Source organism: Coloeus monedula (assembly GCF_965178545.1).
Source record: "Coloeus monedula genome assembly, chromosome: Z".
Lineage (NCBI taxonomy): Eukaryota > Metazoa > Chordata > Aves > Passeriformes > Corvidae > Coloeus > Coloeus monedula.
The window spans coordinates 66,795,724-66,818,643 of NC_138822.1; positions in this window are offsets into that span (position 1 = coordinate 66,795,724).

A 22,920-nucleotide genomic window follows, 5' to 3' on the forward strand; every position below is an offset into this window, starting at 1 on the left:
TGACCAATTCTGCACCAAAGCAACAGCAGCTAAATGGGTTATTCAATCGGTTATTCCTAAGCATGCTGTTAGGCAAATGCCACAGAGGTGATGGTCTGTCAGCTGTCTGGCTCTTACTGGGTAAAAGCTCTCTGTACACTGCCTTTCTTCATGCTGCTCTTGAATGATCATCTCCACTTACCCCTTGCAAGTCTAATGCAGTCCAACATATTTTTTTTATAAATTAGAAATATAAGAACTATATATTTTCCATAATTTATATTATAATAATATATATGTTTATATAAAGTAAATATTCACGCTAATACTATATATTAAAATATAAATTAGAAAAAAATTAGCAGATTAATTTGTCATTTAGTCAGACATTAAATGTGTTTCTTATCAAGCAATCAAGCACAACGCAACAACAACATAAGCTAATAAAGTAGTCCATCAGGAACATGCTAACAGAGGAAGAAGATTCTACAAACTTAAAGAAAAAGAACAATTATGACATTTCAGTAGACTAAGAAATTGTCATATATTACTGGTGCAATAATGTGTATCTGAAACAAAACCTATCTGTTACAGGTTTATGCACTAAAAGCTGTGTGAACAGGCTGTTGTAAAGGGAAGCATTTTCCCTATTTTCTACAGGTAGCTGTTTATTTGTTTTGGTATTTTAGCCCAGCTCCCAGAGGAGAAGAAAAATGAAATTATTTCATCCACATAGTGAAATCTTACAACGGTCCTGATGTCATGCTGGGAAAATGAAAGCTTTAGACATGGAAGGCAGTGAGGAGGAATTTTTTTCTCAGACTTCCTGGTGCTTCCAGGTCAGTGCCAAAAAATATACCATCTCTCAGGTTCAGGCTGGTAACTTCACACAGAGAATTTCCCTGAGAATCAGAAAAGAAGTGCCAGAATAAAATGGAAGATACTGAGATATAGATAGATAGATAGATAGATAGATAGATAGATAGATAGATAGATAGATATAGCCCATTGTCTCCATGCGTAAGTTTACAACACTTCTCTGGAGGCAAGGGGTGGACCACCAGAATCTATTTTCAACCATATGTGCAGTAACAGGTCTGGCTGAAACACGTGTAGGAAAACCTGCTGCAGAAATCATGTCATGTTCAGGGATAGATGTCAAGTTTTCTTAGCCAGGGATTAAAAAATGTTTGTTTCCAAATAAGTTTATCCTGCACACTGTCAGGAAATAGTTTAACGACAGCTGTCATTCAGCCTTGTTTCTTTTGCCATGAAGTAAACAGTAGTGCTACTGGAAACACTGAGAGTGGCCACTGGTTTCTGTGTTATCTGCTGGAACTTGTTCCTGGTGCTTACCCAGCTCTACCTGATTGACTGCAAGCTTGAATAAGAGCTAGCACTAAGAATAGCTCTAATCACTGCTCAAACATTTCCCTCTGCAGGCAAACCAACACTGATACAGTTGGTATGATTCTACTTCAAACTTCCATAAATGTCCTCTGTTTTTGGGGTACTTACAATGTTTTTATTTGGTTGCATGGTAAAGCAGAAAATCTGTGCAGTTACCTGTGGAAATAGCATGCGGAACACACTATGCAAAATAGCTTTGCCATAATTGTAAAGCTTGAAAAAACATGGATCATCCTCTGCTTCACCAAAAGATGGGGATGTGTATTTTGACTGGTAGGTCGATTTATATTGTTTTGTATTGACAGTGCAGTCTAGAGGTGGAAGAGAGAGAAAGAGGGATGGAAGTATATATATGGAGAAGACTTACACTGAACAACGTACAATGCAAACTAAAAGAAACCTGCGAAAACAGCAGTGTCTTAAGGAAGGAAAAGGAATCCGAGCCAAAATGTGACTGCTCAATGGGAGAGATTGAAGCAACCAGTGCTTCTTTTTTGCTTGCAGAGGGCCTCTGTCACCTGCCTGTGAAAACACAAACAAAGCAGATTAATAGGCAGACAGTGTGCAGAACTGACTGTTTAAGTTTTAAGGCTGAACCTTAAAAATATGTCAGTGAGATAACCAACAAGTTCATGCTTTGATAGCACAACAGTGTTACCCTGAAGCTCTGGGCTGTCTGGCTGCACCAGGACAGAGAGGAGCAGGGAGGTCTCCCCATGGTTCCTTGTGCCCCGCAGCCAGGAAGGTTTCGTTTGCTCACAGTTTCCTCACACCACATTCCAAACAGAGACATGGGATTTTCCCCTCTGCACGGCCAAGAATCACACTACTGATTACAGGACTAAGGCGAGCCCAGGGCTGAGGCACTCCCCAGCCACCACTCATGTGCCTCACAGAGCAGAAACACAGACTCTGGGGCAGGCATGTGCTCTGCTGAACTGAAGCCTGAGCTGATGGCCCAGGAATGGTGGTACAAGAAACGTTTCTTATATCCAAAGGTTACAGACGTGGCTAGAAATGACCCAGAAAAAAGCTGGTGTAACAGAAGTACAAAGGGTCTTTTTTTGTGATCATCTCCAGGCTTTCTACCTCAAATACTCCTGAAAAATTTGCCCTTCCAGTTATCTGAAGTGGAATTTAATATTCATACAAGTGGCATTTTGTTAAGAAAAAAGCCACCCATAACATTCTATAATTAATATTGACATTTTTCATATTTTGTCTTGGTTTCATTAAGCCTGTTTTATTTCTTCATCAAAAATACCATTTCACATTTTGTCTTTCATTCTGCATTTTAACTTCACCAGGAATAATCAACAGCAAGTGTCAGTAATTCTGCCTTTTCTTCTGGGACCCCACCTCCCCTGGTTTTCTTTAGGTTATACTCCAATAGTGATAAAAATAATTTCATCCCTTGTTTAATAAAGTTATGTATTACAGATACAAAACTAGCCACCACGGAGAAGTGTTATTATGTCAAAATTTTAATTGACGCTTTTGAGAATTATGAGTGAGTACTTAACAATGTCTTGCAAGAAAGCTATAAAAGTTTGATACAGTCTTTAATTTAAACTCTTTTTTTTCCCCCCAAATAAGCTTTGCTTGCGTTTTTAAATATTTAGGTGTTTTTAAAAGTAACAATGTATAAAAGAACAAATGTCAGGATTAGCAATAGTAAAGTATACCTTGACATTTTCAAGGCTTTTGACATCCAGAACACTTGCAAACAATCTGAAAATGAGGACAGGCTGAGTGACCCATAGGGTAGGCTGAGGAACTTTAAGGAATGCTCAGGAAAAATTCACAGCCTGGCTGGCAACAAGTCAGGTGTGACGTTTCTCGGAGGAGAAAGAGACTCCTGGAACTAAGCACCTCCCCAGTGACCTGGGCAGTGGGACACAGTGCACTCTCAGCAAGTCTGGGGAGGGCAGCAGTGGGTGCTGGCAGTGCCCCACAGCGTGCAGGCTGGCTGGGCTGCACTGGCAGACTGAGGGAAGGGGTGATCCCCCTGCTCAGTGCTCCTGAAACTCCCACCAGAGTACTGTTCCTCCTGTAATCACCCAGGCATTAATAGAGCTCATCAAAACATGAGCAATTTTGAAGAAGTAAAATACTGAGGGTTCAAGCTGAATTCTCAAACCAAGCTCAAGAGTAACTTTGGACACTAACCAACTAAGAAAAAATGACTGAAGAGTCAAATGAGAAAAAATGAGGCAGGATTACTTTTTATAGTAACTCCCTCACATCTATCTGTTTTGCAATTTTTCAGTCTGTGTGTAAATCCCCTTGCAGTCACAAAAATGATAACGAGGTAGTATTAACCTCTTGATAAGCTGAATGTCGGAGGTGAGAACACACCTTGGAAATATCAGGCAGATGATACCAGCGGTGTGGATGGAGAAGGAAATGCTGTCAGCAAAGCTTCATGTTTTGATCCACTGAGTGCACGTACAACATAGGCTCCTGCTCTTATCCTGAGGAAGCTTTTTCTTCCTATGTCTCTCACTTGCTCAAGAGGTGAAAGTAAGCTGGTCTGCCTGAAAACAAGAAGAAAAGGATAGCAGTCCAAGTTTTCCAGTGGCAACAAACCCTCTAGTCTAGCCATGTTCTGCAGTGCCCCTCTTGCAGTTTGTTCCCCCAAAGGCCTTTCCTGAGGCTCCTGTGCTCCCCTCCTCCTGCATGCCAGACCAGTGCTCCTCCTGTGTGTTCACATCAGCAGCAGAGCCAGCTCACACATTCCTGCTGAGCTGCCCATTCCTGCGCTTCACATGTATAAGGCCACCTGACAGATCAGATGCGTGAAATGATGGGGGCTCTTCAAAACCTTGTCTGGAAATCCTAATTCCGTCAATGCACTTGATGAATGCACTCATTTCTATTTAATTACACTTTGAACAAATAAGATCAAGGGTATGTAATACTAGTTTTATCAGACCCATACAGCTCTGAAAAATTATCTTTGATTATCACGGAAATAATTTCTTCTACAAAAGTACACAGAATAATATTTCACAGTCTGTTCTCCACGTACACTGGTGTGCTGCTTTCTTTCAAAGAGTTAAAAAAGAAGAATTATATCATGCAGCATAGGATAAGATGTTTCAGTTGAATAATCTTTTTGGCAAAAATGCAGATTTGGGTACAACTATAACTATTTGCAGACAGGGACATGATTAGTTGATTAGCTTCAACTGAAACAGCCCGAAGAGAGGGAAAATGTCAAGAAATGTTTCGATTTTTTATTTTAAAAATAACTTTGATTAGAAATGTTTCTGGATATAACACTGAATTTTAAAAAATGCAAACAAAAAACTCCTAAGGTAATAATATTTTTACCTCTTTGTCAGTTCAGCAAAATAAGAATATATGTTTAATTTTCATCACAGACAAGATTTAAAATGAGAGTTCATCCACAAACTAAAATGACTCCTAGAAAACCAGTTGCAAGGCGACACACTAGAGGAATCTCCCACAGCCTCAAGAAAATCAGTTGCTTGAGATTTAAGCCTGCTTACATATTGAACCGTAAACTCTTATGAGTCTACTGCCAGCATTAAACAAAACTTGAGACAGAGCTACACTTCTGGTTAAGTAATCTCCCAGTTCAATACAGTCAGCTTCCATCTGGCTGCTGGGTATCTTAAAAGAAAACAGCTTGAGATTTGGCCTTGCACAACAGGACTGAAATTTAAATAGCAGCTCCCTTTGGTGCTATTATTATATTCTATTAGATTATGTGAATGTTTGCTCAGGAAATTAAACGTTATTATCTTTTTCTTCTCATGGAGACCAATTAGCAGTGGAGAACATTTAAAGAATTAATACTGAGTTATTTGCTTGCTCCTGAAGGAATGCTGAGTCACCTGTGGGGTTTTTGACTATCCCTTATTAGAAGCAATTATTCTAGTTTAAAAAAATGGATAAATAGATAATAAACTTCCAGGAGAACATTTTTCCAATGGAAAATATCTATTTATGTATGTCCAGATGTTTTGAATAGGGATTGCAAAGAAAACTCAGGAGACGGCTGCCAGCAAATTCCCTGGACCCCCCAGACACCTGCCTGTGAGGCTGCTGAGAGTCCTGCCCTCTGGGACTGATATATCTGCACTATATACCCTCAATATGGGAAACTGATTTTCCTAAGAAGCAAGATCACATTTTAACAGCTTTGCTTAATAGAGTGTTTCTCAGGCCACAACATACTTGTGATACAGTGAATCACTCTGACACTCTTCTCTGTGCCAAAAAGGTGGGTCCGGAGCATGGCTTGTACAGCTCACCCCACCACGACACAGCTTTCAGCCAAAGCCACTTCACAGAGCAGCTGCCAGGTTTATCCTCATATGCTGTCTGCCTTTAGCACCTTCATTATCTTATCAGTTTCAGCATCATATAGTTATCTAAAGGCACCTGTGGGAAAGAGACAGTCTTGGGAAAAGGGCATTATCCCTCCTTTCAGGTCTGACCTCAAGACTTTTTCCCAAGCCTCAACATTTGTTATGACACCAGTTTCAAACCTTTGCAATAACTCACTGTGATCGAGGAGGCAGAAGCCAGAGCTCACACTCTTCCCAGGGCCAGGAGGCTGGAAAGCCCTGCAAATCACCCTGCCATGTTCTCCACGTGGCAAAGGGCTTTCAAAACTCAGTGGGGCAGCATGTGTCGCTACGAAAAAGTAGAGGCCAGTTCTGCTGTGTGTGTGCAGGATGTGAACACTGCCACCGAGGGACACTCTGGAAGGGCACACAGGTGCACTGTGTGAGGTTGGGACAGCATCTGTGCCTATGGGTGAATCCTGCACACACAGACACACCCAGGGGGAACTGGAAGTAATTTCTTCATCCCTCCACCAGGTCTTGCAGTGTCCCTGCCTGTTGTGTCGCTGTCTTGCATGATTATGGATGCTAGCACATGCTGGGAAATGTCAGAACTAAAGGAGGAAGTAGGCAGCCTCCAGCTTTACAAGAGAGGAAACAGACTCACTGAGCTCCTTTGGGGAAGGTCACTCACAGAGAAATACGCTGTAGACAATAAAAGCAAAACAGGTCCAAGGAGCATATCTAGATTAAAGAGAGCAGTACACAAGAACTAGGATGATATTTGTATGACATTAACATGGATTTGATTCCATATTGATATGGCATCATAGTGATGTCACCATCTCACATCACTACATAAAGTGAGAAAGTGTTTTTCATAATATTTATGCTAATCATTTGGCCATTGAACAATAAGCGTGTTGTGAGCTTCCTACAAACACTCTGCAGTAAATACAGGCAGCAAATACTGCCAGCAAATACTATTTCTTGGAAAACAGAGAAGAATGGGTTACATGAAAGACACAGGCCAACATCACGCCTTCAGCTGCCCTACAAAGGCAAAGTAACCTGGCAAGCTCCTGCATTTCAGCAACTGTAGAGCAAAAAAGGAATTTTTATTCCAATGTTACTTCTGGTAGAGCACAACATAAATGCTATAACCCAGGTTCTAGCCCTATAAATATTCCTCTTCTTTTTTTTTTTTTTTTTACATACAAAATGCTAAGAAATAGTCTGTAAGGCATGTTCTCCATTGCCTGCAACAAAGATAAATAAATCCTGCCACAATCCTCCACTCCAGGCTTGTGGTACTTGGGATGCTAATGGTTTCCCAGAAGCCTTTTCTGCTCACCTTCAGACTTCTAGAAAGAACTTCTAGAAAAAGTGCTTTGACCCCTGTTGGTGTTGCTTGATCACAGACAGACCCAACCTTTTATGCACCTCAGTCTCCAATTGCTCTCTAAATGTCCCATAAAATTCCAAAGAAAAGTAAACCTCACTTGAAAGTGCCCATCAGACCCTCAGACAAAAAAATATTCTTTTCACTTTGTACATTCTCTCTAATATTTCCCAAAGCCTATACCGACTCAGTCTTAAAGTGGTTTTTAATGTTACACCACACTATTTTTTTTGAGACTTTTAACCTCCTCCTCCCTTGAAGGAATAAAATTTCCATTTCAGGTTTATGTCTTTGCTTTGATAGATAGCATGCAAGCAAGTAGTTCACGATGACACACTGGCCACACACTTGCTACCAGATAAACTGATTTTTCATTAAGGATTTTTAACTGCTTAGAACTTTGTCCAGCAAAAGCCATGGCAAACTGGAGGGAAATCTTATTCCTCATATGTGATGCCAACATTATGCAACTATTAGAGAAGAAAGACATTGATATTTTACATAATCTTATGGACTCCTGGCAACTTTTGACTTTGAAGTATGACAAAAGACTTGGTATAAAACCAGTGTAATTGATTCTCCACAGGGAATATGAGGGAGCATATGGCCTCCTGTCTGTAAAACTGTTTTTGCTATATACACAGAATACACTATATACACCATAGTGTAGTCTCTGGTGCTGGTACTACAATTGCCCCAACACTGCCTTAGCTCATTAGTCCAATGTGTCTTCCCTAAATGTCAGGGCAACAGCAAATACTCTTCCCCTCCTGCTGATTGCAATTATGTCTTTACACAAAAGCATAGAAGGGGAATTTCAATTCAGTATTTATAAAGGCCCTGTTATATAGGTGTAGACAACAAACTGTGACTTATTACTCCTTTCTCTCTCTTTTTAAAAACAACTTTCTGACAGCTTTTTATGACAAGTTTGAAAAACCATACTTAAAATTATGCCTGAGCACCATATTCACAGCAGGTTCTGAGGACATACACTGCCAGATGACATTATGAGAGTGAGCATCCTTTTTACCATAAACAAACCCAGTGCTTCAGCCAAGGGTGGCTATTGCTAGTAACCAACAGACCTCATTTGTAATTTGTTGCCTCTGTTTCCACTGCTCATTTCTAGCAGTAACTGAATTTTGAGTCAGTCAGTCAATGCCTGTGAAAGAATCAATCATTGAATATGTTCATATGTCATAACTAAAATATGCTGGTAGTCTGAAATTGCTCACATGTGGGGATAAACTGATTCACAGGTAGCAGGAATAGCATGGCAATGTTTATCCAAAAATTTTAAACACAGTCTACTGTGACCAAAACATAATTTTTTAGGTGAGGTTTTATGAAGAGTGCTTTAGAATGAGAACACAAAACCTCTTCCTTGGAGAGTATTTTCTGGTTTCATTTTAAGATTGAAACCAGTGGCTGTGAGAATCACAGTTGTCCAGGAGAATGGATATATCTGTTACAGTTGTCCAGTTCACAAACCAGCTTACAGGCAGCTCTCTGGAAAATAACGTATCTCCCCACAAAGGAGCAAAAAAATAGCCATTCTCCTTGAAACATTTGGTGGAGAAAATTTTCATGCCCTAAACTGGTGTAGATTGCCTTAGCATGGAAATGCAGGGTTGGCAGCTTGCACTATTTGGGAAGATGGGTCAAGCGGTGCATAATCACATGTTAGCTATAGAGACCTGCCCAGATCTGAGAGATCTGAGTACCCCCATCATGATCTATCCTGAAGAAATGGAGCTAGGCATTCCTGTTTTAATGTTTTCAAAGTGAAAAGAAAATCAGGTGAGATGAGGTTTGGGGGTTTATTTTTTTTTCAGAAGTGAAAGTTTTCTGTGGAATTTCCCAGGGGTTTTTATTTGGTTGGGGTTTTTTGGTGGGTGGCGGGGCATATTTGGGGAGAGATTATTTCCAGAGAAAGTTTCCCTGCTTTGCTAACAAATTGTATCCAGTAATGTGCAATCTCACTACAGAGGTATCAACTTTAGAAAAGAATGTGTGAGGATATCATGGTGCTCAGCCATTTTAAGACTTCCATTATTACAAAGACATCCTAGTTATAAAAATGCATGTGCAGACACAGCCTCATATTTGCAACAGAGCCCACATCTAAAGGCAAAGCTCAGCCAAGAAGCACAAATACAAAAACAACCTGCATAATTTCAAATAATTCTACATTAAAGATCTGGTATTATTTGCACCAGCATGAGTACACTGAAATCATATGTCAAGTGAGGAGATGCAGAGCCAGAGCAAAAGAATCCTTGTGCCTTACAATAAATTATGTTATTGTGTTTAAATACTGTACCCTTCTGGTAGGCAATACACAAACAGAGTCAATTTTATGTGGGAGCGGCTGCTATTATAAGCTGTGATATATAGCAATCAGAGACTAACAGAGTCAGCTGACCGGCAGAACAGGTTTCAGTATGTTATTCCAGACCTTTCTACCACAAAATCAGCTGTCTGAAATGAGAGAAAAATACAAAGAAACCAGGTTCTATTGAGCGATGTCAGCTGTCAATCCTGACACAAAACATGATCTCTGCATTACCTTTTGGAGCTTTTGCCAAAAGCCTGCAGACCCTACAGTCCTTCCAAAAGAGCATGCAAGAATCCATTTACCAAGTTTTAAGAATCTGCAGGATAAGGCTTCAGATTTCACCCAGAAAGATAGGCTTTAATGTGGGTGCCCATCCATGCTGAATACAGGTCACGTAGAGCAACACAGAGATTAGCAACCCATCAGCTAGGCTATAATCTTGAGCAATCCCTGATTACAGAATACTTTGAAGATTTGGTACATCTTATTTTGCCATAGAGTGTTGCCCAAAGCTCCCAGTCATTTGGGCATAAAACCCTTGATCCACAGAATGTGGATTGAAAGCATATTCCCATGGACATAGTGGCCCAGGACATGGGAAGCAATGCAATCTGAGCAGTGCTCCTGGCTGCTAATTTCTCATCGTGAGGATGGCCAAGTATCCACACTTGTGCTTGGGTTTGGATTGGAGATGTGTGCAACACAAACTGGCAGATGCAGGCCAGCTCCGCCCATGCTCCCAGCCTGAACAGGGTAATGTAACCGTGTCACCATCACACCAAGCCCAAGGTAATACATCCTGTCATTGCGCTCTGTCTCTCTCAGCAGGCTTAGCTCAGCCTCAAGTACCATCCTGAAGTGGTCTGTGCTGGGTTCCTGTAGTAATCAGTAGACACAAGCATCCATCACTTCCCAAACTCCATTTCTGCTGGTCCTCTTATGGCCTCACTTCATACTCACTCTCTTCATTTCCTGACCAGACAGCTAACACCAGCTTAGCATTCATCCCACAAGGCCTGTGTCCTCTATACAATTCATTCCAGCTCTCCTAGGCAGATCACCAGGCTACCTGGCAAAGCATCTGGGGAAGCTAGTTCCTGGGACAATGTGGACACACAGCAAAGGGAGAGCACTGCTGGTGACTGCCTCCCTCCCATGAGCTCTGAGGCATCTGATGAAGTCTTTGCTTCCCGCTGACTCCGGGGCCCATGACCTCTCTGTAGGCAGCTGGCAAAATGGAGAGAGGAACCAGGACATGTCAGCATGCAGAGCAACCTCTGAAGCATGACAGTGCGAGGAAGATTAAATGTGTGAGGAAGAAGCTTTCCACTGGCAAAAGGGAAGTTTAGTTTTCTTCCTACATGAGCTTTATGTAATCAAATATTTGTAGTATTTGAAAGAAAGCCAAGGTAGCACACATATTCAGAGCCTGCTGTGCACAGCACATCAGCCTCATTCAAGGAGAAGCTAGAATGCAATAGTGCTATCCATGCTTTTCCTTTTTTCCGGATTTATAGAACAGAAGACTATTAAACCACACCCAAAGACCTAGAATGCTCATTTATAAAACACTAACCATAAAATTTCATTTAATTATCCTGTATTGAACTTGACAACATGCATCTGATTAAAACATAACTTTTCTAGCTGAAGCTTACCTCCTGTGAAAATGAACTGTCTTGTTTTGAAGGAATGAAACTGTCTGTTCTCCTCTTCCTTATTTACTCTATTGCCATTTGCTTTCCACAAAAAAACCATGCAATGTACAGGCAATTAAATATTAATTGTAGCTACTTAAAAAATTTATATCAAGTACTACTCAGCCCTCTTGTGCTAAATAGATTGCCTAGGTTTAGGCTGGTCACTGACAGACTGTTCTTTCAGCCCTCCAATGGCTTTTGTAGCCATTGTCATAATTGTCTTCAGATTTGTTCTCCATTTTAGGTGGACTGTGGAGGTGCATACTGTATTGAAGCATCAGTGCCCTTTCTCCCTTCCCTCCTTGTCTTTACTGCACTCCTGATTACAGCATCAGCCCCTCTTAGCCCACAACTGTGGTGACAGGGTATGGAAAGGGAGAGACTGGCCCCTACAACTTTTACAGACTCAACACTTTGGACTTCTCATTCAAGGTACATCCTTCGTTGCCTGGTTTGTCCTAGCAAACTGTCTGTATTCAGGCCTGCTGTGCTGAGACATCCTGACTCCTCTCTCCAGCTCTAATGTCCTCATCATTGATTAAAACCCTGCCAGACTTCATAACATAAAATCACAGTTATTTACAACATCAGAATATTTGCACCTAGATCACTGACGAAAACACAGAATAGTGTAAGGTTTCATGATTATCTAGGACATGGTAGAAATAATTGCATTTGGTGAGGTCTCCCTTTTTGGGGCAACTTTTATTTCATGTCACACTTGTTTTTATTCTGTGTTAATTTTAAGTTAGAATGTTATGCAGCACTAATACTGTTATTGTTTTTGTATGCATTTTAATGAAACAGTCAAATTAGATTTTCTTTCTACCAAATAATGGAGAATAATTCCTTTCTTCCAAAATTATACTGAATTTCATTAAATACATTCCCTATACTTTAATCTCTTTATCACTGAATCCCCGTATTTCTTATTTTCTTTCTTTGCAAGGGATGGCAAGACAATAGACTAATAACTTATACTGGACATTACACTTGTCTTTTTCAAACGTCAGTCCTCCCTCAGACTTCCAGTATATACTTGCTCAATTTTTACTCAGAGATGCATGACTTCTTCACAACTATAAAGAGTATTTTTCACCAGTCAAGCAAAGCCCATCCAATCCAATTTTTCTTGTCCTAATTTATCCAGAACAGCTTATTTAAAACAAAGGAAAGAGGAATCATTTTCCAACACACATTCTTCAGATATCCTCATGCCAATAAATTTTAAGGCAGTTTTCTACCTCTTCATGACCCGAATACATCACCCTGATTCTTTCCAAACAAAACAAAAACACCAAAAGCACAACACACAAGAGACAAGGAAAAACCATGCATGATTTCCATATTTTCTTCATAGATACTGACTCTTCAGCACCTTGTAAAGTGAGCAAACTAATAAAGGGAAAAAACTCCACTGTGAGAACAAATTATGATTCTCTTTCAGTTGAAACACAGACTCCACTGTGGTTAATTGAGCTGTGAAAATGAGAAGTGAATACAAACAAGTTCTCAAAAATTCAATCTCAAGTTTGGATTTACTATATACACTCTTTTTATTACCCTCTCTTTGCATGACCATGGTTCTCACAGGGAGACATGCTCCTAATGGACCACAATTATTTATGCAGTTGAAAGTAGCAGTATGAAGAAATCATGATGCAAGTACTGTGAAGACATCCCATCTCCTTCCTCACCTATAATCCCAAAGTAGGGAGTCTAATGGTAATTGGGTCTTGAAACAGTCAACAGGTCTGTCAGAAAAGACTTTCCTTCATCGTTCAAATGTACAAACACCAAAGAAACACAGAAAAAAGCATTCCTTGGTATGACTGTGCAAACCTTTCATTCCTGAGAAAGCTTTTAGGTCCATCCAACCAAGAAAGAATATAAGGGGCTTGTTTGCATAAATTCTTGAGGAAAACAAACTTTGAACTCAGCACATAGTTCATTGGAAAAATATCTTTTCCACAGGTAAATGGGAGTAGTTCTTTACTAAAGCTACACACTGAAAGCTGCTACAAAGTTGAGATGAAATTAGGACTTGTGGCTGGCACCAGCATTGTCCCAAGCCAAGTGTCTTCAATGGAAGAGAGGCTCTCTGAGGGCAATATTTAGATTCATTTTCTGTTCATTGTGTTACTAACCACAGACAAAGGTAAAACTGTAAGAAAGTTTAGGTCTAGTGTATCATGTTAAGCAAAGATGTTACTACAGCTACCCAGGTACCTCACCCACTACTGGAACCACACAATTATTACATCCAAAACATTTTAAGCATTGCATGGTAAAAACAGGAAAGAATTATAGAAGTTGACATTAATCCATATTGGGTTTTTTATTGCATGTATGGAGTAAGATTTACTAATATTTAGGCCATAATCAGTTGCACTACTTCTGAAAAATCTGCAGTTAGTACCAGTACTTTTCTGTGAGATGCAATTCCTATGCAAAAAGCTATCTAGTACAATACACACCACCAGACAATTTTTTTGTTGATCCAATAAGCCAGATAAGGATCTGAACACACCTTCACAGATGCAATTACTTCATGAGACAAGAGCAGATTAATTTTAAAACTCACTCTACCTGTACTATCTCAGGAGACCAAGCTCCATACAGGCCACTCCTCTGCCAATCCCCAAACAAAACAGTTTTGTGTTCTTTAATGCTCCCGTCCTCTGCACTGAGGGTGCATGCAGCCTCTGCCAGCTGTTCACAGCCACGCAAGGGTTGGTCTACAAGGACAGCCCGTGCTCTGCCCCCACGTGTCTGCCACACCACTGCAGCCCTTTTTTAATCCAGGAAACCCCAGCAGCACCACCCCAGGTGGTGGCAGCCCCTGGCATCCAGAGCACAATCTAGGGAGCCTCCCTGACATCAGCAGCCCCACAGGAGGCCTTTCACCCTGCGCAGTACTTCCATATCAACAGCTCCCACTACAGTCATGGACATGGAAGCCCCATATAGGCACCTCTGGTCTCTATATAGACCATCATCTGTAATCACATCTCTAAACCAAACCACAGCCACATGTTGCTGAATTGGTGCAAACTCACTTTTGCGGACACAAACCTATTCCAAAGCATCTAGAGGGGGAACTTTTTCCCCAAACACCTTGCCAGGTCAGGCACGATCCCAGGGGAGCAAACGGGCAGCACAGACTGTGTTATCCACACTTTCTAATGCAATGACAATGATGTTGGTCTGTTGCAGACCTGTCTGGCTGTCAGGTGCTCTGAAGCACACAGGTTAGTGCACACAAATAGTGAACTCCTGCCACTCCCCAAACTGCTGTGAAACCACAGCCTTGTTCCTTACTGCAGATCCACCACTTCTAAAGCCAATGTTCCTCCTGATTCCTCTCATTCCTCTACTGAGATCAACATTTCAATGAGAGTCAATGCAGAAAGAATTTTTACCATTAATGGTAAATTTTGCACACCATGTAGTCTAACAGTTATGTGTAACATCTCTAAATTGTCATTTGAAAATATGAAAGAACAGAAATTTACTGCCGTTCTTCCAATGGCTAGATTAATTCTACATTTTTTGACAGCAAAAATTTGTGAAAGGGGAAAAAAAAGGATAGGTGCTGAAAAAAATTGCTTACAGGTGGCTGCTCTTATTCTCCACCCCAAAATGGGAAAAAAATAGGAAAGTAAAAAGAAACCTCACCCCACTCCTCTTTATCTAGTGAGGATCTACCAAGCTGTAGCCCTGTATTTAGTACTGGTTTCACCTCTCCTCAGTCACTAACTCTCACTATCGATACACAGTTTCTCTTCCTTCTCTGTACATTGGCCTCCAGATTAAAAGATTCTTTACAAGTTTTTCTTCTAACTTTTTGCTCATTTTTGTAAGTACTGAAGAAAAAGAATTTAAAAGGCAATGAAGCCATTATCAGAATCAAAAAAATTCCAAGTTAAAGTCCTTTTAGACAAGGTATTTTTCTTCTGAATTTCTAGAGGTACAGGGTACTCTATCAAACAAAATAGAAAATATCTTTTTTAAAATCTCACTCAAATAGGCTTATTCCTTCAACAACAAAGAAAAAAAAAGTGCTTTGTGAGCTACAGAAAGAGGCTTTGATCTCAGCCCTGTTTAAATAATAGGACTTTGGAGAAAAGTTTTTCTGAAATAGAATTACCATAGGCAATCAACCATAAAAATCACTATTTAGCTTATATAAATAAGAAAAGTATTTTATCAGCAACTTGTATTGGACAAGACTTAAATGCTAACAAAAGGCCTTTTATTAATCATAGAATTATAGAATGGCTTGAGTTGGAGGGAACCTTAAAAATCATCTAGTCCCAAACCCCCTTACACGCACCACATTGATCAAAGCCACACACAACCTGGCCTTGACACTGACAGGGATGGGGCATCAGCAGCTTCACCAGGCAACCTGTGTCAGTGCCTCACCACCCTCACAGTAAAGAATTTCTTCTTACTACTTAATCTAAATCTACCCTATTTCTGTTTAAAACCATTACCGCACACCATATCACTACAGTCGTGGATAAAGAGTGCCTCCCCATCTTTTCTGTAGTTCCTCTTTAGGTACGGTCTCCCTGGGGCCTTCTTTTCTCCAGGCTGAGCTATCCCAGCTCTCTCAGCTTGCCCTCATAGGGAAGGTGGTTCAGCCCTGGGAGCACCTTTGTGACCTTGTCTGGAAACTAAAATAGTCTGAATTTATTCTTTCTTGGATCACAGATGTCTGGGAAGTCTCATGTCCAGTGACCCTTCCTGCAGACATCCCAGCTGCCATGAGAGCCACAGCTCTGCCCAGGCAGAGCTCATGGTGGCCTCAACCAACTGCAGAGGTTTCAGTGCCCTTGTTACTAGGTACACTTTCTCAGCAGACACCTGCACTGCTGTCTCTATGACAAATTGCTCTTCCAGCTGTGGTGAGATCATGCCGATAATTTCAATTAAAAACTCACCAAATTCTTCCCTTCTGTCACTTGTCCTCCTCTTCCTTGCAAACTACCCATGAGAAATCTTGTTTGTTCAGGGAATCACAGTCAGAGAGAATAGCAGGGAGTGCCTGGAGAATTTTGTCATCTGTGTTTCTTTTTGAAGAGAAAAGTAATAGTGGGCATAATCAAGGAAGGAGACAAGACATAGTTGCCAGGATGGATGGGGTTTGTTTTCAAAACTTTTATAGATGTGTTATTTTAAGAAGACTAAAGGAGAATAAGCCAAAAATCCAAAAGGAAGGTACGTTTGTTATATGCAAAAAATGCATATATGTATATATCCAATTTTGTTCTTTAAAAAAAGGGAAGTTATTTCTTCATTGACATGCACCAGATATTCTTGGAATGAGCAGTGAAAAACAAGGTAGAGGAGGTTGCTGCAAACACCAGAAACTCCATGAATGTGGAGAATACTTATGATGCAATAGCAGCCAATTCTTGCTATTCTGCTTCTGATTATCAAAGTTTTGAATACTGTTTGGTAAAAGGTCAGACACGTAAGGAAAAAAAAAAAGGATTTTCTATTCCAACACACACACTCCTGACAAGGTTGCAGAATCCAGGGCATGTTGAAGTGACAGGTAGCTGCTGATGTGATTTTAAAGAGTTGTTATAGCAGGAGAGGTATTACAGCAGGAAAGGCATTGCAGAATTCTAGAGTGAGGTGCAAATGTAGAAACTGGAAGAGAACTTATTCCAGGCTCACCATAACTCAGAGTAAAAAAAAGTTGCGCAAATAATCATGAGAGTATTTCTTTTAACATATGGTTTTGATTAAATGTCCTGTCAGTCTGCATCTTTTAAACTTGAGGTACAGTTTATGACTAGAAGAAAAGAGCACACCTGTTCATGCCAAAAGGCAAGGTGGTCTGTCTGGGAACCCAGAGTGCAGAGAATATTTCTCTGCCTGTTTTGAGGGGTTTCACCCCCCTGAACAACACAGCTTTTGGACAAACTGCCTACTATTAGAGAAGAACTAGAAACTACACTAGTGTAAATTAGGTGATAGGCTACTATGTAAGATTGTCACAGGGGGAAAAATTTAGAGGTTTTGGGTTTGTTAATGTAGTAAATAGATAAAAGCAAAAAAAATCAAAATGGAGGATTGTTGTTCTCCAAACCTTCTTCTCTTCTTCCACTCCATATTCTGCAGTAAAAGTAGTTTGGGATGATTGGACAAAGAATTCCGCAGTTCCTGGCTGTGTTATTAGATAACTGGCAGAAAAGTAAAAATAATGTACGTTTTAGTAACCATTGGTTGATTTACCTTTAAAAAGGCCATTAAATCTTGATAATTTGGCTTTCTCCTGCATTCTCTGCTTTGTGCTATGTCTGGATCATGCTAGAGACTGTTTCTCGGGTAAGATTTAATAAACAACTATCAAGAAGCAGCAAAGGCTGAGAGTCCTGTTTGTCTCTTGAACCCCTGGCAAGGACTTTATAAACTCTCTCCCATCAGGAGAGGTTTGATTACGGCACGATCAGTGTCAGTCTGAGCTGGAAGCTGAACTCTATCGCTCACAGACCTTTGCAACAAATCACTCCTGTGAGTCAATGAGTGTGTGCACTGAATATAGTTTTTGGTAGAAAAGGTTCTTCAGTGGATGCTGTGGCCAGTGATGGAACATCATCTTGTTTTTCCCACTTAGTCATTCTCCAGAAGTGATACATTTGAGTCAAATCCCCTGCCTCCTTCTTCACTGATGAGTTCTTAGGTCATCTGGGTAGCTACAGTAGATTACAGAATAAGTAGAGCTGCCAAGTTTTCTGGGACATTTTTTGTGAGGTCTTGTCGTGTTTTACTTTGTTTTTAATTTTCTTTCATTTCATTCCATATACAAAACAACATTTGACTGAAAACTGCCACTTGAAGACTACTTCATTAATTAGGTGTATTTAAGGATAGAGGGGGAGCTGCCTATGCACACATGGAGTCCTTTTAGCACATCAGCTCTCAGCCCCAACTCATGGGCAGGCAGGAGAGGAAGCCTTGCCATAGGTACCCAGCACTGCAGTGCTCCCCTCAAGGTTTCTTGGTGGCACAACAGATCTGTCCTGGTAACAAATGTCCTCAGCTTTGGCTTGTCAGAGGGGAAACAACCACTTCAAAACAGAGCATGACCTCGACAGTCAAACCCAAAAACTTCTGCCAAAGTCTTTCCTTAAAATTTCCAACACAAAACACAGGTTCTCAAAAGAGAAAAAAATAATTTTCTTGAAAACATAAACATTTCCACTAAAAGATGGAAGCATCAAGTGTAGCCTTCAGCAATAGAAAAAAGTATTTCCTGCGTAAAGAAAAATAGGGTTTTGTTAAAAGATAATTCAGGAGATTTCTAATAAAAATATATATTAATTCAATATGTAGTAATCTAATCCTTGTGACTGCCTTGTTTCCTATGAAGAGAGGAGGCAAGCTTTTATATCTCGTTTACCCTCATTTATTAAACCTAAAACTTACTTAAACTAAGTTCATCATCTTTGTACACAAGGATCATTTTAAATTGGCCTAGCTCGACTATACATCACTTACTTTAGATATCCGTAAGACACCCAGACATTGCACTGGTCATACACTTCCTCCCTGCTCAGCCTGGCGCTGGACCAAAGCAGTAAGTGACAATGAGGTTCTTTCAAAGGGTAAAGCAGGTTCGGAACCAGTCTGTGTTTGTCAGCTGTGTGAGGTCCTAGTTCTTTATCCCTTACTGCCCTTTTGCGAGCACTGGCTGCGGTTGTTGTCTTGAACTGGACACTGGCCAGCAGAACAGCTGGGTATGAATGGAGAGGTCAGAGAACATCCAGCCCCATGCTCTGCCTCCAGCAGCATGATAGGAGACACCAGTCACACAAGCCTGCTGTTCTTCTGGCTTCATTCTCCTGAACCTTCCTCCCACACCCTCAGATGCTGTTTCAGGGTTGTTAGAGGATACATGTCCCTTTTTGTGTCCCTTAGACCTTTAAGTTAACTGTTTCCAGCCCTATTACCCATTAAATTGTCTAATGTATATTTGAATATGCTGATGGCATCTGCTTCTACAATCTCCTGCAAGACCAAATTCAGAAGTTCACTACTCACACAGCGGAGTGTTTGCTCTCAGATTTAAACTGATCTCTGACCAACTTCAGTGACTGGGACTGACAAGTCCCAGTACTTGGGACTCTAGTTCTGCATTAGGCCTGTCCACCTCCCTTCTGATTTTGTAGGCTTCAGGTGTAGCACTCCAGCTTCTTCCGCCCAAGATGAGGAGTCTCTTTAATGTCCTGTATTTTAATACCTCCTTAAAAGACACTGATCTTGATTGCTGCCTTCTAGGTTGTTGTTGCAGTGTGGAGAATGGAATTGCACACAGAACTTAAATTGTGCACACACCAAATAAAGAGTCCCTTTTACCTTCTTCTTATCACCCCGCTAATGCTGACTAACATTTTGTTGGGCTTGTTAGCTGCTGCTGTTTCATATGGAAAGTTACTTGAAGAAAGCCCTCAACAGTGACTCCAAACCTCTTTCCAAGTTAAGCATCATGTAGACATGGTAAGATTGTTTTTTCCCAGATTCATGGCCTCATATTTATCTACTTTAAACTCATCTACTAACTTTTTTGCTTGCTTACTTATTTTTGCAAAGTTCATTTGGAGTCCCATTTCATCAGCCCATTTGATTACTTTCTCCATGATGGAAATTGAATATTAAGCCCATTGAAGCTCTGTCTTTTGCTGGGCAGATCTTCTAGAGGAAAGAAAGACTTCTCTCTTCAGATAAAATAGCACCTATTCACACTTACATAGCTCAGTATTAAGCACAATACTCTTCAATCATCAAGGTCTGTCCATGGAAAGTGTTCTGTTGAAAGTGTTACAATCATATGCAGGGAGTTGAATAGTACAGAAATAAAAGAACTGGAAGGGGAAGAGATACATTCAAAGTTTTTGCATAAGAATACACCAGCCACTAAGGAGCTGTGGATTATATTTTTTCTATTTTGTTCAAAGGCATTTGCTTAATGCCACTTCTTAATTTTGCATTTAATTTAAACACTCTTAGAAAAGCATTTTACAAGAGGCTACATAAAGAAAACAAAACTTTATGATTGCAAACAGAAAATGCCTTTGGTTTCCACCACTTGTGAAAGGGAAACTTCCTCAGCTATAATAAAAAGAGAATTTGAAGTATTATTATCCAATAATAGAATTAACAGTTAGACAGGTTTTTATTTGCCTTACTTCTACTTGCACCAAGATAATTTCCCCAGGACAGGCAGAAAACAGACTGAAGTTTTCCTGACAGCAGTTCTCACCCTCCCAAGAGTGCCCTGCTCAGAATGCTACTTTACATCATGCCACAGAGTTCCTTATCCCTTGGTGCCCTAACAACATAGGACATCTGTGTCCATACTTGAGCATCGTGTCTAAAAATCAGATTGTTTTATTTCCACAGCCCACCAGAGAACTCAGAGAAGAGCTGCCAACAGTATGTATCCGCATAAATAATTTCTGTGGTAGTATTTTCCCCTCATATACTCTTCCCCCTCTTCCCTTTCTACCTGCATATTTCTGCTGTCATTGTACTGCTAAAAAATAAAGTGGGATATAGGCCTTACAGAGGAGTTTGAGGTAGTTTTACTGTAATACTACTATTTTCCAAGGTGTGCAGTAAACCAGAATATTTTTTCATAAGGTCTGGGATGGTCCAGCTGGGATTTCAAACTTAGGTTTGACTAGGAAGTTTAAACAGGGACTGCATACCGTGTTAAACTTCCCAAACAGTATGTATGTGCGTATGTAACACTGCATGGTGGATTTTCCAAGGACAAGTCATACCACACAAGCTGGAGCAGCAGCAGCATGACCACAGCAGCTGTGTATCTGTTCCATGACAGTTTGTCAGTTCATAACTAAATCCTCATTATTAACTAATCTCCAAACTCTGCCCTTGCTTGCACTGCCCTGGCACCTAGCACTGTCTCCCAGAGCAGAAGGGTTGAAGAAAACACCCTTTCCATCACAGGGATAGTTTATAGCACCTAAATTCTGGCAGAAGCAGGGGTTCATTCCCCAACAGTGCCTGAAAGAAAACCACACCTGGTTATATAATGTATACAGCATTCTCATCTGCTTCCCAGGCCACTCCTTCACATTGTGGCAGCCTTGGTTCCCTCCTAAGGTAAAAAGCTTTAAAAAAAAAAAAAAAAAAAAAAAAAAGGAAGGAGAGGAAAGGGGAAGGGGAAGGGAAATTGGATGTTTTGAGGCTTCTCCTGTAAGACCATTTTTGCATAAGGGGGCTACAGCAGGGGACAAAGTGCAGGGAGAGCTGTGCTGCCCACTGCCATAGTTTGAGCATCTTCACCCAACAAACAACACAGCACTTCTGAGCATCAGAGTGAGGGAAGAACTCACTGCGGGACTGCAGACATTTGTTAGTGCATCCAGAAAACTGCACATCTGCAGTAAACAAACTTCCTTCTCACGTTTGTAAACTCAGAACAGAGAAAAGGTCAGCCAGAATTCAGCCTCTCTGTGCAGATCTGATCTACTGCTCAAAGTACTAATGAAGGGACCTGGTAGAAACAGTCACTGTAATTTTCTAATTTCCTTGGATCTCTGCTTCAAATAGGAGAGAGACAAATTAGCAACAAAGTACAAGGTCTAGGCATGTGCTCTTGAACAGCAGAATTAATAGATAACATGATTAGTGGAGATCAGTAAACACAGTGTGTCCCAAAAATAATCTCTCAAGGACTCTACCAGATAAATTTAAACTATTTAACAAGGATAGCTTGTCTACAGCAGCAGCAGATTAAACTGCAGAGTTTGTTGCAGGCTTAAGGGCTCAACTATGCAACCTGTATTTGCATTGAATTTAATTCCCTTTTGACGTAGAAGGCTTGGACAAAGTCCTCTGTACTACATAAGCTCTGTGCGGAAGCAGGCAAGTAATCAGCATGTTGCATAGCCAAGGAAATTCTGGCTAGCCTCACAGCTGGTGGCCATGCCTTGAGCTTCAAGAGCTCTCCTAAGCAAAACAAAGGCACAGAGGCTCAGTCCTTGTCCCAGTGCCAGTGGTGACTGTGCAATCTCCTGGCCTCATCAGCAAGAAGGGGAAGGTTCTTTAAACAAAGACTTCCTTATGAATTGCCATTTTCTCCCATGTGAAGTCAAGTCTAAGTGCATAACATACAATATACATAACATAACATACAACATACAATGTGTCATGGTACAGTTGTGCCACTGACACTAGGTCAGATTTGGGCCCCAGACACAGATGGTTTAGATGCTCCAGGCACTACACACAAGGCTTCTGTGTCCAAGTTGAGAAAACAACTCCAGCTCCTCTGTTGGCATATGAATATTAATTACTTTGGAGATACTAAAACTAACACTAATAAGGGCTCAGGGAGCTAGCTTACTCTTTATCCATCCTAATTTTCAGTGACCAGAAGGGCACTTAAGGCTCAGCACACAAGTTAGCCTAAAACATGTCATAACAGCTCCAGTGTAAAGTTTCAAATCATCTGCTGGAGAAGCAGTGGAGGAGGCATCCCATCCTACCATCAGCAACCCTACCTACTACAGAACAAAACTTTTTGCTCGGGAGAGGAGGGTGGCACCTACCTCCAAGGCTGGTAGCCTTTCTAATCTCATAGTCCAAAGCCAGATCTTCAGGCTGGTTCTGGATATCTCTGCCTCTTTAATTCCAGTACAAGACCACTTGTTCTTCTGGGGCCCTGGATAACTCAGCACCATGTTGCAGGTTTTTATACCATGGTTTCACCTAGAGCTACCT